Raw genomic sequence first — 23222 nt, forward strand, 5'->3', positions numbered from 1 at the left:
TGCAAGGGCTACTTGTATTGGTCGATTTGAAGGGAGGTTGCCATGGCAACTGAGAAGGCACTATATATAGCTGTGAGGCAAACGGGGAAAGTGGTGTGAGGTAAATCAACAACTGCCTACATGCTAGTCAGCAGCTGTGGTAAGAGCTGGCATCAGTGTGAGGACAGTCCAGGGCGCAGGAACAAACCATTAGGCATAAAGAGAGAGCCGGGGAGGAGCAGAGCTAATGGTCGGTACACACTAGACCAGTGATTCCCAACCACGGTCCTCAAGGCACACTAACAGTCCAGGTTTTAGTGATATCCATGCTAAAGCACAGGTGGTTAAATCAAAATAACTGAGGTAATAATTAAGTCACCTGTGCCCAAGTATGGCTATTCTTAAAACCTGGACTGTTAGTGTGCCTTGAGGACCGTGGTTGGGAACCCTTGCACTAGACTATATGTAGTCGGATCCGGTCGGATCGGACGACATGTCGGCAACATCGTCTAGTGTGTACACTCAATGTCACTGATGATGCGCGCTTCCATGCATCGTCAGTGACATCACCCATCGGACCTTCATCATCTATGCACAGGTCGGCTGGGTACACATTGTTAAATGTGTACCCAGCTTAAATGCTGCTTACTGACAGAGGATCTGCCCTCTGCAGACAGGGAGATAAGTAGAGGTTGGAATTGAAGTAAGCTGCCCCGCTGACACTAAATTCAGTCACAGGATGTGAGTGTGACCTGAGCAGACCTTGCAAATAAGGAGATATCAGGTCTGTAAGTCATCAGTCCACACAACACCATCATATAATCAGTGTTGGACTGGCCCATATGGGTACAGGGGAAATCCCCGGTGGGCCCCACTGCCTGAGGGCCCCACCACTTGCTCTAATGTAAGGTTTCAGACTGTGCACTTGAATTATATATTGTTACTCTATTAGAGGGTCAGCTACATGGTCTCTAATGTCTGTGCAAGCCTTTGTGGGGGCTGGCCTCATCCCTGTGGTAACTGACCACATCCCAAAGTATGGGCCCCTACCACTGCATTTCCCCGGTGGGCCCTTCATGTTTCAGTCCGACACTGCATATAATTATACATATAGAGCCAGTTTAATTGAAGCCTGCCAGAAGCAATAGTATTATAGAGACTAATATGTATGGACAGTATGTACTGCAGGGGCATATCTATAATAGGAGCAGGGTATGCGGTGCACACGGGCCCCTGGATCCAGGGGGGGCCCGCACCGCACAACCTGCACCCATATTATCTAATACCTCTCCGTGGTCCCGCATTCGGGTGTCTCAGCCCTGCACAAAACGCCAGAAAATGGCCGCCAAGGCTATTTTTCCGGCGTTTTGCACATGCTCAGTGAGATAATCATGGGGAAAATGGTGCGGACTAGTGCCCAGAGTCTACTGGTGCTGCGGCCGCCTGTAGGCACTATGAACCCATGAAAATAAAGGCTGTAGGGCTAATAACACATAGACACGTTGTGCACCTGCAATTTTCTAAAAGCGCTTCAAGAGTTTGATTCAGAGATTTATGCAATGCCGATATTTATGGAGATTTAGCGATTGTTAGCCATTGCGCATGTACTGTACAAAATCCGCACATGCGCAGTGATTGATTTGTAATTACGCTTGCACAGAGGATTCACTTACAAAGTGAGTGATGGGTAGTCATCATTTGGGGGAGGATACGGGGAGGTGGTTAGAAAAATGCAGGTGCCTGACTGTTCAAATGCCATTTCATGGGCGTGCAATTAGCCATTGCAATCTCCTTCGCAGCATGAGAGCACTCAGCATGTCAGGAGAGCTGCAGTGTTTGAGACAGGTCAGACTTTACTCAGAAGCTGCGAGGCTGGCTGATCCGCGTCAATGTTTCCGATGCTGCACGTCATCGGATGGATATGAGAAGGCAGCAGTGGGGTCATTATGGTCGGGTAAGCTTTGGAGTCATTACCATCATTTTGCAATTGCGGTCCGTGAAAGATCACAGCTGTGATTGCATTAGCGTAGATCTCTGAATCAGACCTTAAGTGTTTATGTTCTGCATTTTACTACAGACAGTAGGCAATATAACCACTGACTTCTTGACACATGACCACCAATTCCCTCTGTGAATGCTGCTGACAGTATAAGAGCTGAGGGCCTGATTCAGAGCCGGACGCTCTAACAGAGCGCTCGCACTGAATCAGTCCCAGCCTCCTGGCCGCTCGCATAGCTGTGGGTGACCACCCATGGCTATAGTGAGCGGCCAGGAAGATGGTCGCGATGGTCAAGACCATCGCGACCATCGGGCTTGCGATGAGACCCTTGTGGTAGGGTCTCATTGCCGCAAGCCCCAGAGAGCTTTCGGCTCTAACAGAGCCGAAAGCACTCCCACTGACATCACTTGTGATGTCAGTGGGGCCGGCCCCAGATGGTAGGCATTCCCATGGGAACGCCTCCGTCTGGGCAGCCACACCCCCGGCCCGCCCACCAAAGGGGGCGTGCTGTCAATCAACATCGACAGCACGCCCCTTTTGGTATGAGACCCGAAGCGACGGCTTGGCTGTCACTATCAGGGTCTCGCGCATGCGCAGGATGGAGCTGGCTCTGTCATACGCATGCGCACTTTGCCACTATCAATACCAATTGGCTTATATTATAATAAACAGCAGCTCTTCTAACCTCAGTAGTGGTTGGCTATTAGCAACATACATTAGCATGATGCATGCAGGCATTGCTGCTCCTCCAGATTCAAAGATGTTTGTCGTGTAGACCTCTATAGCTTAATTTTCTTCTGCTAGACTGTCTCTGTCATCCCAGGTGTTCATGCTCATTGGTTAGGAGTGGCCTAGACTATAGTCTGCAGCTCATTGGCTCCTGTGAGCTTAAATAGCTGCTAACTTGTTACATCTGTGCCAGTGATAGTTCCTACATTGCTTGAAGCTGAACCTGTTTTTCTGTTTCCTGTTTCCCTTTGCTGAATCAGTTTTGTCTTGGGTATGATTACTCTCTCGTGTTCTGACTTTTGCTCACTTTTGGTTAATTTTATGTCTGTTGTCAGCCTTGAGCACGGATTGTAAACTCAATATGGCTTGTCTGCTGCCACTGCTGATCCCTCACTGTATACAGTATCTATAAAGTGTGTCTGTAACTAGCCCTGACTTTGGATAGTATACTTATACACAGCGGAAGCTCCTACCCTCTTAGATGAGGAGACTGTTGCTGCCGAGAAGGAGCAACACTTACCGGCTCCTGCACAATTAAACTGACAGGCACTGGACTGGCACATGCGCACTAGCGGCGGGGAGCCGTGCGTGCGCATATTCCAGGCTTCCAAAGGGCTGCCTCGTCTACAGCCCCAAGAAGCCGGGTAGGGCTGGTGGAATTGCTGAGTAGTGGCTTCCTCCTGGAAGCCGCTCTCTGAAGAGCAGCCCGGACTGGCAGTCCCAGGGGGAGGAGACACCTACCTCTGAGACTCCCTGTTGTTTATGTGACTGGCAGGTGGCACTTCCAATGGTAAGCCACTGCCAGTCACAGTGTAGCCAGTGCAATCATGGACTGCACTGACTACACTGAGGTGGTGGATTTCACTGGGGGGGCTACAGCCCTGCAGCCCCTAGGTAAAAACTGCCACTGCTTATACTGTCAACTCAGATGCCCAACACAAATATAATACTACTAGTAAAAGAACCAGGCATATGCCTTGTCATTATGGTCTGCATGCTTATTTGCCCTGCCCCCTCTCTCATTGTTGCACCACCTCATCCCACCCCTCATTTGGTCCCACTGCTCCATCTCTGCCCATTGGTCTGCCTTGTCCCACCTCCTGATCTGTGATGCCCCCACTCTGTCCTGCCCTGTCCATGCTGTGTATATTTAAGCCTTCTCAATGCAAAGCGATCCTCTGTCTAAAGTCTGTTCCATTAATAGCTGCAGTGGGAGTTGTTGGATGGGTGAATCTCACTGTGCATGCATATTGGAGGGAGATGGGACTGACCTTAGGAGATTATTACATAGATCTGTCTGCTGCCCGTTTGGTTGTTTTCAAGTTTTTAATGGTCATTCTTGGCCATAACCGTATGCCAGTTGCTGTCCAGTTCCTGTCTCACCTAGTAATATCTGGAACTTTATATCTTTAAACCTCTGCAATATCAAGTCTTTACTATCTGGGGGCATACAAGCATTAATCACTTGCCTGGTGTGGTCACATTGATTATGATGATGCCAGCTGTGTGTTACCTGACATGGTTGCAAATAATACGACCAGTCAAAAATGGACCTCCTGGAGCTGCCAGGGAAATGCAAAGTTGCAATGTTCTGATCATCAATGGATCAATATATATCAATTACCGATATTTAAAATAAAAATCTATAGTATGTGTTTCAAATAAATAATGATTAAAAATAATTGTGTTGGATAAGTTATAAATAGATGTTCTTGACCTAATTTAATCATAAAAAAACCCGACAATTTCTGAGTGGTTTTTGGAGTAAATATTAACCAGTTAAGTGGTTAAGGGAAAGACAGCTTGCTATAGGTGAGCTGTTAAACCCCAGAATTTGTAGTACAAGCAGCACAAACATACAGTCTTCAGTTATCCAAACCTAAACAATATCACTCCAGACCTGCTACCTGATGTTTCTGCAATGCTGAGAACTGCTGTAGGAAATACTCCTCCGTTATATATTCATTCTTTCAATTTACAACACTGCCATTTAATTTTCTAAGGAAACCATGGTCTATACATCCTCTCTGCAACCTTTAAATCTCTTATCTGCCCCCCCCCCCCCCCCGAACCATATTCAGCTTCTTTCCTTGCAACTCATGACTTTGCCACCTACTTCAAGGACAAAATCAACACCACCATACAAAATATTTATTAAAGTCAGACCAGGCGCATCCCAGCCACTGTTTCCTACACTCCTCAATGCTCCTTTGAAAGACCATCCTATTTCTCTCCATCATTTTAGAGCAAACTACTTGAATAACCTGTCTACACCCATCTATCCCACTTCCTCTCTTCTCACTCCCTTATTGACTCTCTATAATCATGTTTCTGTCCTCAATATTTAACTGAGGCTGCCCTTAACTGCAAAGGCATCTGGCAAACATTAGAAGCAGTTTTCTGAGTCAAACTGCAGGACTTACCAGATGGTAGCTTACAGGTTGGAAATTAGAACAGCATCCAATGTGTTGCAGTTGTCAAATCCCTAAATAGCATTCAGATGAGGCCAATCCACATTCACTTAGGGCAAACTACATTGGTAAAACTGATGGGAAGCATTAGATTTACCCCCTACAACAAGTTATTTAAGACCTCAGTAATACTCAACATCTGGCCCAGTTAGTTTTCTATAGGACGGCCGTAGAAAATTATCAGGTCTTTACATCTTAAAAGACCAGGCCTAGTGCGCTGAACCCCGTGTTTTGGTTTTGGATCTGTATCTCCTTCATGGTTTTGGATCTGGATTTAGTTTTGCAAACCACCCTCAAGTGTTTTGGCTTTGGATCTGGATTTTTTAAAATAAAAAATAGATAAAAAGTTTTAAAAACAGCTAAAATCATGTAATTTATGTAATCCAGAACCCGAAATTCGGATTTAAAATCCAAAATCCGAACTGCAAAAAAAGATCAGAACTGCAACCTGGATTTACTCGGATCTCCTCAGGAGATTAGACTCGGATTTACCCGGATACACAAAATTTGGGTGGATTCTGATTTCTGGAGAACCGAACCGCACATCTCTACTTATTAGTAATGGGCTCCTGTTAGAACCTGCAGCTGGTAGATACCATGGAAACACAAAAAAAATAGTATTGCCTTGTTAAAGATTATTACATTTTTTGAGCCTTCTGAAGCATCAGTTAGTTTATCTGTTTGAAAACAAATTTGTATAGAAATGCCAGTAAAACAGTCTCAATTTCATATATTTAAGCTGCAATGTTTAAGCAATTTTATATAATAAAGAATTATATATAGAAGAAAGTGCTGAATCAGCTAAAGGTTTAATACATTTTAATATATCCCTATTGGTTTGAATAAAAATATAATGGTATTACAACCATATACAGTTTTAGCATATATTGGTAATTAGATCAACGCCAGGTTAAACCATTTGCTTTTTCAATTTTTATATAATAAAGCTACGTTATGTTGTCAGCATTACTAGACATTGACATTAAAGGTGCCATTGGCAACTGGTATTTCTGAGCAGCTACTAGTATTGTGGTGCTAATCAGGAGAGATAGCGATAGTGGAAGGTGAAGACATGAAAGATAAACCAGTCAGTGTAGAGATGACAAGACAATCAGATGCTGGTATCTCTGACTGTTCCTCACCAGTCATCCCAACCTCTTCTGGTGCTGGAAATTGCTTTCACTATTGTGCTGTGTGGGCACTCCTGTGGTCATCTGTCAGCTCAGAGTAGTTGTGCGCCTTTAATATTTTTCTTTCTTTGGCATCAGGACATATGGAAAACTTTTAAAGCAATGAAAGCCCAGACAGTAGGTGGGGAGGCCTGGACTCATCATGCTGTCTGAACATCTGGGCTATGATATCTAGTTATTAAAATTAAAGGAGTTCATTGAATCAGAGACAGAGGAGGAGACAATCTAGTCAACATAGAATTTAATGTAAAACACTGGCAATTCATCTTTGAAGACATAAAATATTTAAATTTACTTTAAAGATTCAATTTAACAAACTCCTAAATATGATCCATGTAAGAAACTACACAAAATATTACATACCATATTACATAATACAATGTACAATACTTTACACAACAATATTTTGGAAGCACAGATGAGTCCTTGCTCATCTTTGCCGCCTCTGCGAATTGCTACGGCATGCGTGCAGCCAGTTGTGTACCCGCAAATGGGCATGTGCATAATTTTTGGTCCCCACGATCCTTAGGATTGCAAGGTGTGAACATTTTAAATATTTTATCAAGTGAAACATACTGTAATGACTAGGGATGAGCGGGTGCGGATTTCTGAAATCCGAACCCCCCCGAGCCCCCCTGATCTGAGCTGGATCAGAGTCAGGTTCGAGTTTTCCTGCCTGACTCGGATCTGAAATCGAGGCAAAACGTCATCATTCTGCTGTTGGATTCTCGCGGGTTTGGATTCTATAAAAGGTCCCCACGTCGCCGCCATAATTCACTCCGGCTATGGACAGTGAAGAGAGAGGCTGGGAGTTGTGCTGCTGTTGTCGTCCATAGGGGCTGTGTTCACTCCAAAGTCCATAGGGGCTGGCTGGGCTGTGTTGTGCAGTGTCCCATAAAGACTGTAGTCCTAAAGGGGTGCTGTAGTGTTGTCCAGGGGGTGCTCTGTCCATCAGGGGTGCTCCCCCCAAGTGCAAAAAAAAATATTTTTCTGTTTGTGTCGCTATAGCTGCACGTGCATCAACAAAGTAGCGCCAAGCGTGCGCCTGTGTCATAAGTAAAGGGCTGGCTGGCACGTCTGTTGAAGGATGGTGTAACCTCCAAAGTGCGCTCAAAAAAAATAAATATATATATCTTTTTCTGTGTTTGTGACTTGTGTGCTCTGTACCCGCATGTGCATCAACAAAATAGCATCAAGTGTGCGCCTGTATCATAAGTAAAGGGCCAGCTGGCTCGCTTGTTGAAGGATGGTATAACCTCCAAAGTGCTAAAAAAAATTCTGGTTTGTGTGCGCCTTAGCCGCACGTATATCAATATCACATAAATGGAGGACAAAAATTTGTCCTCCTAGTGCTGAAGCTGCTGCCACTAGTCATGATATAGACGATGAAATGGCATCAACATTGTCTGCCAAGGCCAATGCCCAATGTCATAGTAGAGGGCATATAAAATCCCAAATGGCAAAGTTCAGGAAAATTAACTTAAAAAATAAAATTAAATCATCTGAGGAGAAACATAAACTTGCCAATATGCCATTTATGACATGGAGTGGCAAGGAAAGGCTAAGGTCCTCCGCTATGTTCATGACTAGTGGTTCAGCTTCACATGACGATGGAAGCCATCCTCCCACTAGAAAAATGAAATGAGTTATGCTGGCAAAAGCACAGCAAAGAACTGTGCGTTCTAATGCTTAGAAGATATCACAAATCCCCATGGAGAGTCCAAGGGCTTCATTCAGAGGCGGCCGTACGGTCAACGACCGCACGGCTGCCTCGATGTTTGTCCAGTGCGCATGCGCACGAGGAAGCCGGCTCCTTCGTGCGCATGCGCGAGACCCGCTACGACCGACAGCGCCGGTCGTAGTGGGTCTCTTTCCAAAGGGGGCGAGCTGTCGATGTTGATTGACAGCTCGCCCCGTTTGGAAGGCGGGCCGGGGGGGTGGCAGCCCAAACGGAGGCATTCCCATGGGAATGCCTGCCGTTTGGGGGAGGTCCCACTGACATCACTAGTGATGTCAGTGGAGAGCTTCCGGCTCTGACAGAGCCTGAAGCTCTCCGGGGCTTACGACAAGTGAGACCCTACCCTAGGGTCTCGTCGTAAGCCCCGATGGTCGCGATGGTCTTTGACCATCGCGACCATCACTATAGCGGTCGTTAGAGCCTAACGACCGAAACAGAGGCGGCCGGTCAGGATGCAAGCGGCCGCCCAGTTTCTGAGCGACCGCTTGCATCCTACGACCGCCTCTGAATGAGTGCCCAAGTGTGGTGACGGTTGCGATGCCTGACCTTCCCAACACTGGATGGGAAGAGGTGGCTCCTTCCACCATTTGCACACCCTCTGCAAGTGCTGGAAGGAGCACCCACAGTCCACTTGCTGATTTTAAAATTGAAAATGTCACTGTTGAAGAGACAGTTGTTGTCCATGTGATGAAAAATCCCATCACAGTCATGCCTGGGCAGTAGACCAAACATTCCACCTCTTTGGTCTGGAAATATTTCTATCCAAATCCGGACAACAACTGTCTTGCCATATGTACCATTTGTAAAGGTGGAATAAGTAGGAGTAGGGACGTTAACCACCTAGGAACATCCTCCCTTATACGTCACCTGCAGCTCGTTCATAAAAAGTTACTGTCAAGTTCAGAAACTGTGGCTAAAACAGTAAGCAGTCCAGGGACACCTAAATCCTTTTGTCCTGTTGTATCCAAGTGTCTGCAAACCACACTGTCAACTCCCTCCTCAGTCAGGATCGGAAGTAGTCCAGCAGGCGATGTCACTGGCATGACTGACTCTCCTATCCGTGATTCCTCAGGAGGATCCAGCAATGCTATGCCTACTGCTGCTGCTGCTGGGAGTCGTTCATCATCCCAGAATGGAAGTAGGAACACCACTTCTTCTTTTACTAAGCAATTGACCCTCCAACAATCCTTAGAGAGGAGGATGAAGTATGACAGCAGTCATCCTGTTGCAAAGCGGATAACTGATGCCTTGACAGCTTTGTTGGTGTTCGACATGCATCCGGTATCCGCCATTTAGTGCAGTGGGATTTAGACAATTGATAGAGGTAGTCTGTCCCCGGTACCAAATCCCATCTAGGTGCCACTTCACTAGGCAGGCGATACCGAGAATGTACACAGACATCAGGAAAAGTGTCCTCAGTGTCCTAAAAAATACAGTTGTACACAATGTCCACTTAACAATGGACATGTGGACAAGTGGAACAGGGCAGGCAAAGGACTATATGACTGTGACAGCCCACTGGGTAGATGTATCACCTTATGCAGCAACAACAGCAGCGTCACCAGTAGCAGCATCTCAGAAACGCCAGCTCATTCCAAGACAGGCTATGCTGTGTATCACTGGATTCAGTAAGAGGCACACCGCTGACAACCTCTTAGAGAAACTGAGGGAAATAATCGCCCAATGGCTTACCCCACTTAGACTCTCCTGTGGATTTGTGATATCTGACAACGCCACCAATATTGTGCGGGCATTACATCTGGGCAAATTCCATCATGTCCCATGTTTTGCTCACACAATAAATTTGGTGGTGCAGAATTTTCTGAAAAATGACAGGAGCATGCAGGAGAAGCTTTGGGTGGGCCAAAAAATGTTGGCCAACTTTCACCATTTCGCGACTGCGTGCCGAAGACTGGAGCACCAGCAAACACTATTGAACCTTCCCTGAAGCAAGAGGTTGTGATGCGGTGGAACTCAACCTTCTATATTCTTCAGAGGATGGAGGAGCAGCAAAAGGCCATTCAAGCCTATACATCCACCAATGACATAGGCAAAGGAGGGGATATGCAACTGACTCAAGCGCAGTGGAGAATGATTTACGTGTTGTGCAAGCTTCTCCAGCCCTTCGAACTTGCCATACGTGAAGTCAATTCAGACACTGCCAGCTTGAGTCAAGTCATTCCCCTCATCAGGTTTTTGCAGAAGCAGCTGGAGAAAGTGAAGGAGGAGCTAAGACGGAGCGATTCCGCTCGGTGTGTGGGACTTGTTGATGAAGCCCTTCATTCGCTTTGCCAGGATTCGAGGGTGGTCAATCTGTTGAAATCAGTCCACTACTTTTTGGCCACCGTACTCGATCTTAGGTTTAAAGCCTACGTGGTGTCTCTCTTTCCGGCAGACACAAGCCTGCAGAGGTGCAAAGACCTGCTGGTGAAAACACTGTCAGCTGAAGTGGAACGTGACACGTCAACAGCTCCTTCTTCATTTTCTCCCGCAACTGGGGCTGCCAGGAAACAACTTAGATATCCTAAGCAACCCGTTGGCAGTGATGCAGGGCAGACAGGATCAAGGTTGGACATCTGGTCCGGACTGAAGGACCTGGCAACAATTTCTGACATGTCTACTGTCACTGCATATGATACTGTCACCATTGACAGAATGGTGGAGGATTACATCGGTGACAGCATCCAAGCAGGCATGTCAGACTGTCCATACCTGTACTGGCAGGAAAAAAAGGCAATTTGGAAGCCCCTGTACAAACTGGCTCTATTTTACCTAAGTTGCCCCCCCTCCAGTGTGTACTCCGAAAGAGTGTTTAGTGCAGCCGGGAACCTTGTCAGCGAAAGGCGGAGAAGATGATGTTCATCAAACTGAATTATCAATTCTTCCAGGGAGACCAGCCTCCAGAAAGTGCAGAGGGACCTGTGGTGGTGGATTCCAGTGGGGACGAATGAATACTCTGTGAGGATGAGGATGTACACAACACTGAAGAGGGTGAGGAATCGGTGGATGATGAGGATGAGATCTTGCCTCCGTAAGGCAGTTTGTGCAGGGACAGATTAATTGCCAACTTGTTTTGTGGGGGCCCAAACGAACCAATCATTTCAGCCACAGTCGTGTGGCAGAACCTGGCGCTGAAATGATTGGTTTGTTAAAGTGTGCATGTCCTGTTTATACAACATAAGGGTGGGTGGGAGGGCCCAATGCCTATTCCATCTTGCATCTATTTTTTTCTTTGCAGTATATACTCTTTGGGGCCTTGTTTTTCAAACTGACATCCTGTCTGCCTCTGTAGTGTCACTCCTAGATGGGCCACGTGTTTCTGCTGCCAACTTGTGTTGCTTAGCATAGTCATCCAGCTACCTCAGTGCAACCTTTTGGCCTAAAACAATATTGTGAGGTGTTCAGAATAGACTGGCAATGAGTGGAAATTAATATTATTGAGGTTAATAATAGCATAGGAACAGAAAAACCCACAAATTCTGTGATTTTAGCAGTTTTTATGCTTTTTTCCAAAAAAATACAGATCCAAAACACAAAACCCAGAACTAAAGATGTGCGCCGACCCCCGTGTTTTAGTTTTGGATCTGGATTGGTTTTGGCAAAACCTCACTTCCGTGTTTTATTTTCGTGTTTTGGAACTGGATTTTTTCTTTAAAAAATCAAAAAAACAGCTAAAATCACATAAAATGGGCCTTTTTTTGTTCCTACAGTATTAATAACCTCAATAACATTTATTTCCGCTCATTTCCAGTCAATTTTGACCACCTTACAGCTCACAATATTGATTTGTTCATCTAGTTTAGGCCCAAAATTTGCACCAAGGTAGCTGGCTGACTACGCTAAACTGCAGCAGTGGGCGGCACAAACACATGGCAGTTCAACTACAAACATAGCACATCAGGAAACACATTTATTATTCAAGATAGGCCTGAGGGAGTTGGAGTATGTATGTAGTTTAAAGTAGGGCAGGGACAGTAAGGGTTGATTGGTAGTAAATTTACTTTTGTTTTTTGATTCCAAAGAAAATTTATGAGGGAGAAGGGGAGGGGAGGAGGCATTTACAGAAAAAATGTGATACAGTACATTTACATCAGTCTTTGCCACAGAAGAATCCTTGAGCATGGCTGCTGCTGCTGTGAGTTGATTTTCTCATCCCAGAAGGGGACCAGGAAGAGTGCTTTCCAAAAAAAAAGAAACAATTTACTTAAATAATGCTTTGCAAACCTTCTATAAAGGCATTTCCCAACCTGTACAGAAACATAAAAAAACCATAGTTAGTTAGTGGCCTCAAAGTGCCACTTAACCAGCACAGATATGTGGACAAGCATAAGATCTATGATTTAAGAGCAGGGGTAGCCAACCCTGGTCCTTGGGAGCTACCAACAGTGCATGCTTGCCAGGTCTCCTCACAGAATCACAATTATAATAATTAACTCCACCTGTGGATCTTTCTAAATGTTTTGGTGAGTAATAAATACACCTGTGCACCAGCTAGGTCATCTGGAAAATGTGAGCTCTCGAGGACCGAGGTTGGCTACCCCTGATTTAAGGCCTTACATTGTGTCTTTCTTGAGAATCCTGTGCCTGCTTCTACATCTAGGAGTGGATATTCATCTCAGAAGGGGACTATGAAGAGTGCTTCCAAAAAAACAATTGACTCAAATAATCCTTTGCAAACTTTCTGTAAAAGGCATTTCCAACCTGTACAGGGACATTAAAAATAACAGATTTAGTTAGTGACCTTCAAACTGCCATTGTTCCCACTGTCCACTTAACAATATGAGATATGTGAACAAGCGGAACAGAGCATTAAATGCAACATTTCAGATTTAAGGTTTAAGTCTTACATTGTGTCTTTCTTGGGAATTCTTTCTTGAGCGCCATGCATGCTTGCTGGGAGTGGATATTTTTCATCCCAGAAGGGGATCAGGAACAGGAAGTGTGCTTTCCAAAAATAGATAAACAATTGACTTAAATAATCCTTTACAAACCTTCTGTTGTGTAAAGGAATTTCCCAACCTGTACAGGGACATTAAAAAAAACAGAGTGAGTTAATGGTCTTCAAATTGCCATTGTTCCCACTGTCCACTTCTTAGATATGTCAACAAGTGGAACAGAGCATTAAATGCAACATTTCAGTTTAAGGTTTAAGTTTTACGTTGTGTCTGGAGATAATTTAGAAAGCAGAGAAAGAGCTCCACCACAAGCAGCAAATGACTAAACTCATACACAAAAGGTTTAATAGAAATAGATACAACACCAGATCAGATTTTTACCCTGGAGGATCTGTCTGATTCATCATGGTGCCCCAAAGACCAAGATTGTGCAAATTCTGCCAAAAGAGGGAATGACACCATGACTAAACATAAGAGTCACCTTCTGGATGTGTATTGTCTCATTTGCATGGGGAAAACCCAACCCTCAGATGAGCTGGATCTTAGCCAGTGGACAACATTGAAATCACCTTTAAAAATTCACAATGGAAGACTACAGTGTGGAGAATCTTTCTTCACAGTCAGGAGAGGCCTCAGAGAACATGAAAAAAATATGCTCTAGGTGCTGAACTTCAAGGGATTTCTCCATCATGTTCTGTAGTGTGGAGGTTTCATTCACATGTTTTTTATAAAACAGTTCAAAGGTACAGCCTTCAAAGTGTCTGACTATAACTCCCACCTTTGCCAGGAATGACCAAAGATTATTACAAGCAAAGGATTAATCTGTCTGGAATCTGTCTGGGAATTCATGGATCCTATTTGGCCTGAATGCACTAAGACACCCAGTGATTCTGTCACTGTGTTCTGTAGCCGACTTTATTCCTACCTGAATCGCAAACTGAAATACGGAATATTAAGCACAGACAACATGGAGGCCTTTGTTATTCCGCTGCCTGCATGCTAACCAGTACCTCCCAGACTACACCCACTGGGGGGACCAGGTCTTGATATAACCATTCCAATCTGTTGCTAGGCCTTCTTCTTCCAAACCATCCATCCTGTACTTCCTGTTCAAAAAGGGTGAGCAGGGTACAGAAAGAGGAGCTAGATGTCCCTGATGACATTTTTTTCATCTATAATAGATAATGTGGAGAGATAAGAGCTTCAGATGTTGGAACAGGGGCTCCCACCTATTTGGCTTCCCTCCAGAGACCAGAGCTCTATTCCTCAGGAAGTGTCTATGCCTGAGCGGATAGGTAGTCTCTGTCTGTTGGTAAACACCCTTCAGGAGATGGCAACCGAAAATAACAACTATAATAATAATGTGTCCACTGATAATGATAACCAGCCTGATCCCTTAACAGCAACATACCCCATATGGCCAACTCATAACATTACACCCAGTTTGCAGCCTCCTCTTCCTTATGACACTAATCCAATTGCCATGGTTGATCAATCAGCCATGTGTGGTCCACCCAATTTTTGGCCTTCTACATTCATTTCTATCATCATCATAACACACTATAACACACTAGACTTATAATATTTGCTTTTGTTTAAGTTTTTGAATAGAACAGTTTTAGAATTTAGGATATCTACTCTATGTAAATAAATATAGGCTTTAGTTTTTTAGAGCATATAACTTTATAAGCTGTTAGGATAACATTTCTGGTCTGTTTAAGATAAAAAAAAAAAACTTTTTGTAACCCAATAACTTAAAAAAAAAAGTTTTCATTGCAATATTCATGCAGCCCCTTGACAGACAGCAGCACAGCACCCCTGCGCACCTATGCTGATGACCGTGACACCAGGTGTGGCTGACAAGCACTCAAAAAAATTTGACGAAAAAAAAGACAATTTTTTTTTTTTCAGCTCCAGAACTTGGGCCCAGAGCACTGATTGATGATGATTGGAGTCAGGTAGCACTAGAATGGAAGTTGTGTTGCTGGCTGGATCTTGTGCGGTTAAGCCTAACACACACACACACACAAAGATAAAAAAAAAAAAAGACAATTTATTTTTTATATTTTTCAGCTCCAGAACTTGGGCCCAGAGCACTGATTGATGACGACTGGAGTCTGGAAGCACTAGGTTGCAACTTGCGTTGCTGGCTGGATCTTGTGCGGTTAAGCCTAACACGCACACAAACAGAAAAAGATTACACAAAAACAGACACTTTTGGTGTGTTTTTTTTACAGGTCCATACCTTGGGCCCAGAGCACCGATTGATGATGACTGGAGTCGGGCAGCACTAGGTTGCAACTTGCGTTGCTGACTGGATCTTGTGCGGTTAAACCTAACACGCACACACAAAAAAATATTACAGATAAAGACACTTTTATTGGTTTTTTTGACAATATATTTATTTATTTATTTTTTTAGTCAGGAACATGGGCCCAGATGGATGCAGCACCAGCCCAGATTGGATCAGCAGCACCAGCCCAGGACACAACAGACAGCAGCAGTCTAGAATGGATCAGTGCACCTGCCCAGGACACAGAATACAGCAGAAAGCACAGCACACAAGCAGGAGCATGAGCACCAGCACCTCTCCCAGCCCTACACTACCCACCCTCCCTGTTCAGTCTCCACAGCCGGTTGTGTAGTGTAGTCCCTATATACTACTTTGATCATAGAGACGTAAGCTTGTGAACCGCGAGATTTCCAACTTTATGGTTTTGCCTCAGTTCTGCTAAATTCGGGTGGGTTCAGATCTCTGAGATCCGAACACTCTCATCTCTACCCAGAACCCAAAACATGGAAGGGAGGTTTTGGCAAAACCAATCCAGATCCAAAACACGAAGAAAGATCCAGATCCAAAACCAAAACATGAAAAGTGGCCGGTGCACACCCCTAGTAATAACCAATGACCATTATCAGGGCCAGCAACAGAAATATCAGGGCCCGGTACAGTGATGTATCTGGGGGCCCCATGTTCTCACCACCACCCCCGATCCTGCACATCCCTCCCCTGCATGTGTGATATGTGAAGCATGATAATGTTAACTGACAAATATGCCAGCCTTTAAATAAAATAAAAATACACTATGGCTTACCACACTGTCTTTCTGTCACTGATGAGGCAGGCTGTAATTCTTGTTTTCCGTCTCTTGCAAGGTCTTCTTTATGACAGTGCTGTGGATGCCTCAGGGGTAGGATGGATAGTATCTGCAGCCAGCCATCCTTGGTCCTCAGCCTCTCATCACCTTCCTCAAATTCAGCCTCTCATCACCATTCTGAGCCCAGAATCCCCGCCGTCACCTTTCTCCTTCCCCAGCCCCCATCCTCATTCCCCAGCTCCTATCATTACCTTCCTCCATCCCCAGCCCCCATCACCTTCCTCTGTGTCCAGCCCCTGTTGCCTTCTGCCCCCAGCCCCCTTCATTTTCCTCTGCTCCCTTCACCGTCCTCTATCCCCAGGCACCAATACCTTCCTCTGCTTCCAGCCCCTGTCACCTTCTGCCCCAGCACCCATCACCTTCCTCTGCCCCCAGCCTCCCTCATCTTTCTCTGCCCCTTCACCTTCCTCTGCTTCCAGCCCCTGTCACCTTCTGCCCCAGCCCCCATCATCTACCTCTGCCCCCAGCCTTCCTCAACATTCTCTGCCCCTTCACCTTCCTCTGCTTCCAGCCCCTGTCACTTTCTGCACAAGCCCCATCATCTTTCTCTGCCCCCTCACCTTCCTCTGCTTCCAGTCCATCACCTCCTGCCCCAGCCCACATCACCTTCCTCTGACCCCAGCTTCATTCTCCTTCCTCAGCCCCCGGCCTCCTTCTCCTTCCTCTGCCCCCAGCCTCCTTCACATTCCTCAGCGTCCAGCCCCTGTCACCTTCTGCGTACAGCCCCTGTCACCTTCCAACCGTCCCAAGCCCCATCCCTAACGGCAGCCGCAACTCTTTACCACCGCGGTGGCGCAGCCTGCCTGGCTGGCCGCCGGGGTTCAGTCCACATCCGCCCGGGCAGGGAAGATGAGCAGCCACGTGACTTATGATGTCATGCCACTGCGTTGCAGAGTTAAATGTCATGGCTGTCCCAGGCCGCAGCTGAGACACCTGGAAGAGCCCAGAGTTGCCGGGGCCAGGCTACAAGGGAGCTGGGGCTGGGCGGTGGCTATGGGTCCCGGCAGCCGCCGCTGGAACAGTGAGTCTGCCATCCACAGCCCTGTGTTGTGCCTGTCTGGACATCGGGGCTAGATACGGGTGTCCCCTTAGTCCCCTCCAGTCGCCGGGCCTATGTAATGGATCTGTGAAAGAGAGGCTTAAGCAAGCACAGCAATAACTAAGTGCCAGCTTTCTGCACAGCAGCTGGATTTCATATTGCGATAACATGTAAAATCCAAGAGACTTTCCTAACAGACCTTCATTAGGAGTCTAAACAAAATGTAGTAATTAAAATATATGGTCTTCATTCATTAGAGAAATCTTCCCATCTCTAGCTTGCCACAACATGAAGATAAATATACTGCTAATGATTTGCCTGAATCTAATGTAAAACTTATGCATTTGTAATATGCATTCTTTATTGTATACTTAAATTATTATATGATGCATTTCAATGTACAGTTAATTTTACAATACTGCGTGTATGTTAACAAAACAGGAGAAAAGCTAACATGTTATCCTAAGCCTGTGTGCGTCTGCTGCTCACCTAGGGCCTGATTTAGAGACGCTCGCTATGACAATGTTTGGCTGATTTGCAGCATTATTATTTACCAAAAGGTCTAGTGTAGGAAATAACAAACCATAACTGTATGTACTGAATGTATGTTTTCAGAAGGTAAACAATATACAGAATGTCTTAAAGCAAATAACTGAAAACACAATATGAAGTGCATTTCCAGAGTAAAAGGTTTTAACAAGAACATATGTCCGTCTCCTGGAATGCTATTTCCTCCTTTCCGCCAGCACTTTGGCATTTATCCCTAAAACAAATCCTCTACTTCAGGTAAAATTATGTTTTATCACTTGTCAGTTTGTTTATGGTAGCTAATTGAAAATGAATTTACTCTGTTTATGTTGATACAATTGTAATTGATCTGACAGGTCTCTAGTAAAAAGTACTAAACAATGAGAAATTGATAACCTTGTGTTTGTGTAATTGTTTAAAAAGGAATCACGACCCCACATCACGGAGTACACTGTTAGTAGCACTACCTTCATGGCTTTAAAGGAGAAAAACTCTCTAAAATACAGTATCACAGGACACTCTGCAAAGAGGTGTACAGTGAGGGGGGCGAGGCAGAACTGAATGCAAGTAGGCTGTAATTGCCCCGACATTGCATGCACTGAACTAAGGGCCTGATTCAGAGCCGTACGCTATTTGCGCTCGCTCGTTCAGAAAATAGGGGTGGCTATTCAAATGAACCGTTCGCTCTTTGCGGTCTGTTCACGCCTCTATGTCTGAACGAGCGAACAAAACTTGCGGTCGTTTTTTGGAAAAATACGCCCCCTGGCCGCTCGCATCCTACGTCATGTCCGCTATTTATTAGATTTATCGAGTACATCGACCAGGGTATGAACTGCTCGCTATTCTTGTGGTTGGTTTTTGCTACCACAATTTTGCGAGCAGTTCTGGCTATAAAATAACCCAGTGACGTGGTCAATGACGCTGCTGTATTAATCATGCACACCCTTAAAACGCCCGTTTTGACCTTTAAGCACGCCTGCGTTCGGATCTCCACTCCCCGTTTTCAAGCACCTTCCCCTGTTACCACCCACATACGCCTCATTCTGTCACTCAAAATAGCAGGCATTCGCTATTTAGTGAACAAACGATTTTCGGCCGCACTGACTGGTTCGCACATGCGTATTACGATCCGTACGCATGCGCAGTTGGGCAAACATCGCTCGGTGCAAACGAGCGGCCGCTTACGAGCGTCTCTGAATCAGGCCCTAAATACATATATTTGCACCATGCCAGAGGTTCCCAAACTCTGACATTACAGTCCAGGTTTTAAGGATAACCATGCTTGAACACAGGTGACTTACTGTAACTAGTACCTCAGTCAATTTGATTTAACCATCTGGCATCAAGCATTGATATCCTTAAAACCTGGTGTCAGGATGCGGCCTGGGATTGGCCGCTACTCACCTCTACGCCGGCGTCCTTGGGCTTAGTAGTTCAGTCGCTGGGAGTGGAGGTGAGTGGTGGCTGAGTATTATCCCATGGGTCTGCTAGGGCTTCCGTGCGTGTGTCCTGGTTCCCGAGGTGGCGGGCATGGGCGCAGCCATCTTGGTCCATATCACCTGACTAGTCTTTCTCAATGGTAGTCCTGCGGTCACTCAGCTGATCCTCTGATCTAATGACCAGCGACCTAAGGGTATTTAACCTGACTTCAAGAACAGGAAACTGCTGTTCAACTTCGCTTCTCCAGTGACTGTGTTTACTAGCTGTTGCAGCTTTCCAAGTTTCACGTGCCTTCCTACCTGTGTTATTTCCTAGTGTCTGGATTCACTCCTAGCTTTATGCTGTTTATTTCCAGTAACTCCTTCCAGTGTTTCCTAGGATCAGACTTCTCCAGTGATTTCTTCTATACTTGTCTCAGTGATGAAACCACAGTACTAATCAGTATCTAATTCTCCTGTCTATATGTCAGGACCTGTCTTGTGTGGAAACACCAGTTTAACTATTTCAGCGCTAATCGGTATCCAATTCTCCTATGTATATGTTAGCGCCTGGCTCTGTGCTGAAACTCCAGTTTAGCCATTTCTACACCAGTTCTCTATTTGAATCATCAACGTGTATACTTGACGCAGCGTGTATGCGTGCTAATCTGCATCAAGATTGTCAGTGTTTCCTACAGCATTCTGTGTTTGGACTTATTATACATTTTACAGCAAGTCAGTCTTAGGATCTCCTGTGTTTCCCAGAGCAAACCAGCGTCTGAATCATTTCCAGTATTTCCAGTGCCACTCCATTTCCCAGTGTTTTCCAGTGCCATTCCAATTGTAGTTAATTCCACTACTGTCTCATTGCTAGTAATCTCCAATGATACCACATTTTTAGTAATTTCCAGTGTTACTATGTTTCCTATAATTCTCAGCGCTATTTCATTTCCAGGATTATATCTCTGTCTTCTGCCACTCCCAGGTATCTGTCCAGAGGGCAAAGACCTGCTGACTTGGTGCAGCAAAACCCAAATCCCAATAGGAGGGGGTCACTGGTGAAGACCACCAAGTGGGTTAGGAAGATATTATCGCTGTCACCCCTATCAGCTGCTGCTCTAATACTCTAACCCCCCATTTCTTGACCTCTACAGAGGTATCCATAGTGCCCAAGCATGATACCTGGACTGTAATGGTTGGTTTGATACTTGCCATCACTATCAGTGTGCACTTGCTGCAAGCCTTAGTGCAAAATATACTGCTTACAGAGGTGTAATTATGTTTACTCACAACTTTACATAGACTAGAATTCCGTCAAATGTAGCCCATTACCCTCCAGTTATCGGCAATATATTTTTTTACTGTGCTGTCTTCATATCTTTTTGGTTTTAGAAACATGTTCATTGAAAGTTGCTCAATTAGCCTGAACCTCTCACTAAGGCGAGTCTCCTCCAAATAGCTAATTGATCCACTTAAAAAAATGTTTAGATATCGCCGATTGTTCAGACCACCTATTGGCACCATACATAGGGCCTGTTTCTGCTTTCGACGGATCTGTGAATGTGAATTTACGTATTTTTTATACAATATGTTAAAGCTTATAACAATATTTATCCTGAAATCCATTGATTTTAGTGAAATATAAATTAAAATTTATAGGAAATAGTTTGTGAGGAAAATTAAAAATAGTTATTAAAAATTAATTTCTACTGCTGCCACCAGCATTGCTAGAAGTATTTTTCTATTTTTGCAAAACAATACAGCTGTTACTGTCATTTACAGTTTTAATTATGTTTCCAAAAATATAAAAAAATAGTAAGAAACATAAAGTACCTTCCAAACATTAAAAAACTATAATAATATACATTCTTTACAAATATTATTATTGTTTTTATTATTAATTAACATATGTGCCACATTAAACATTACAGTTGCATTCAACAGTACCAAGACAAAGCAACTCCTACAAATTGCATGTTTTTACATTTTTAGAAAATTGGCAGTGAAAATCAAAAGGCTTTTATGATTTTGGATGATTTTAGAACTTTAGCTATGTTTATTTTTAGGACATAAGCTTGGTTTTTGGCTTGCGCTAACTGTGTGCAACGAGAGTTGCAATTCCTGAGACAGGTCAGACCTGCTGTAATTCTGCGTGAGGGTCCAATGCTACTCGATGCTATCGATGTATACGCAGGACTGCGAGGTCTTACCGATGTGAGAAAACAGTAATGGGTGTCTCTATGCTGGCTGAGCAGTTGCAAACATTAGCATATTTTCGCAGCATAACTATGGGCCTGATTCAGAGCCGGACGCTATTTGCGCTCGCTCGTCCAGAAAAAGGGGCTGGCTATTTAAATTGACCGTTCGCTCTTTGCGGTCTGTTGACGCCTCTGTGTCTGAACGAGCGAACAAAACATGCAGTCTTTTTTTTGTAATAAACGCCCCCTGGCCGCTCGCATCCTACGTCATCTCCGCTATTTATTTGATTAATCGAGTACATCGTAAGGCGAATGAACTGCTCGCAGTGCTTGTGGTTGGATTTTCCTACCGCAATCATGCGAGCAGTTCAGGCTAAGAAACAACCAAGTGACGTGGTCGATGACGCTGCTTTGTTAATTATGCACACCCTTAAAACGCCCGTTTAGACATTTTGGCACGCCTCCGTTCGGATCTCCACTTCCCGTTTTCAAGCACCTTCCCCTGTTACCACCCACAAACGCCTCATTCTGTCACTCAAATTAGCAGGCATTCGCTATTTTGCGAGCACATGAATTTCGACCGCACTGACTGGTTCGCGCATGCGTATTTTGAGCCGTACGCATGAGCAGTTGTGCGAACATCGCTCGGAGCGAACGAGCGGCCGCTTACGAGCGGCTCTGAATCAGGCCCTATGTGCGTAATCACAGATGTGTTCTCAATAGTGATCCATAATAAATCAGGTCCTGTGTTCAGATTTAACTTAGTATTTTTTCATTTGATGCAGGAGATCTTAAATCTGGTCTTGTGGTAAAAGCCCCACCAGGGTCACATTTAATGTGGTGGGAAATTGAGCGAGAAAACCAATTGTAAGCTCTACACCTCCTCCCTGCAGTTCTATGGCCAAGGCTGTAAGAGGAATGACGACACCACCTTGTGACAAGTAGGTGACAATGACTATAAGCATCATACACACATTCGAAAAACTGAATGATTGACATAAGAGTGCGGTAGTTGAAACCTCTAGTATGGGGGCTGGCTTGGATGCGTATCATGACTTAGCTGTCCTACAGCATTGTAAGGTTTGTCTGAGTTTATTTACAGGCTTGGGCTTGTAGACCTAAGTCTCTTTGTTTCCATTCTTCCAACCAGGAATGGACTGGGGCACATGGAAAAGCAGCACGGCCACACATCATGGGGGCATTGCAAGCAGGCCGAGCAGATTTGACAGTAAATATATATACTGTACAGTACCCTTTTGTCTAAATCTAAACGATTCATTCCTTTAGAAAACTACCAGAACATAGTCAGTATGGTTAGTGCAGTCAGATGATGACCATTTACATGGTTATATGAAGCAGTGTTAGGAGACAGAGTGAAAATTGATAAGAAAGTGATAAGGTGCCAGCCAATCAGCTCCCAAGTGTCATTTTTCAAACACAGCCTATGAGATGACATTTGGGAGCTGATTGACTGGCACCTTACCACTTTCTTATCACTTTTCACTCTGTCTCCTAACATGGCTTTGTAAAATAGACCCCTTAGTCTGAAAGGATTTACCATATGGTCATCACCTGAATAGTCCCATTTAGATATTACTCGGAAGAGCCAATTTTTTCCCATAAACAGCACATGCTGCAGTTTGTGGCCAATTAGATCTTGAATGACCTAACTAGTCAGCAAAACTGAAGTGTCTATGCACACCATTATATGAATATTCTATTTGCTTCTGTACACTACGTGCACCATCTGCCAAATTAAAGAGGTTTGGACAATGATGTATAAAAATATCTGGATAAAGTTAAGACTGATTAAACAATAATAATCTGAGACAAGTGATTAATATTGTGATGAAGCATGAAGAACATTTAATGATCATTTA

The 23222-nt window shown here is 44.6% G+C and overlaps 1 long non-coding RNA gene across 1 annotated transcript in view; it reads left to right on the forward strand.

Moving 5' to 3' along the window:
• LOC148542742 (uncharacterized) overlaps positions 1 to 22666 on the forward strand; it is a 31036-nt gene extending 8370 nt beyond the window's left edge. Inside the window, exons 2-3 of the long non-coding RNA XR_015877268.1 lie at positions 22128 to 22283; positions 22493 to 22666. This is a non-coding gene — a long non-coding RNA (uncharacterized LOC148542742). The remainder of the gene's footprint in view (positions 1 to 22127; positions 22284 to 22492) is intronic.
• Positions 22667 to 23222: the final 556 nt, after the last annotated feature.

This window comes from Taudactylus pleione, unplaced genomic scaffold (assembly GCF_031769625.1).
Source record: "Taudactylus pleione unplaced genomic scaffold, aTauple2 ptg000009l, whole genome shotgun sequence".
Taxonomy (NCBI): domain Eukaryota; kingdom Metazoa; phylum Chordata; class Amphibia; order Anura; family Myobatrachidae; genus Taudactylus; species Taudactylus pleione.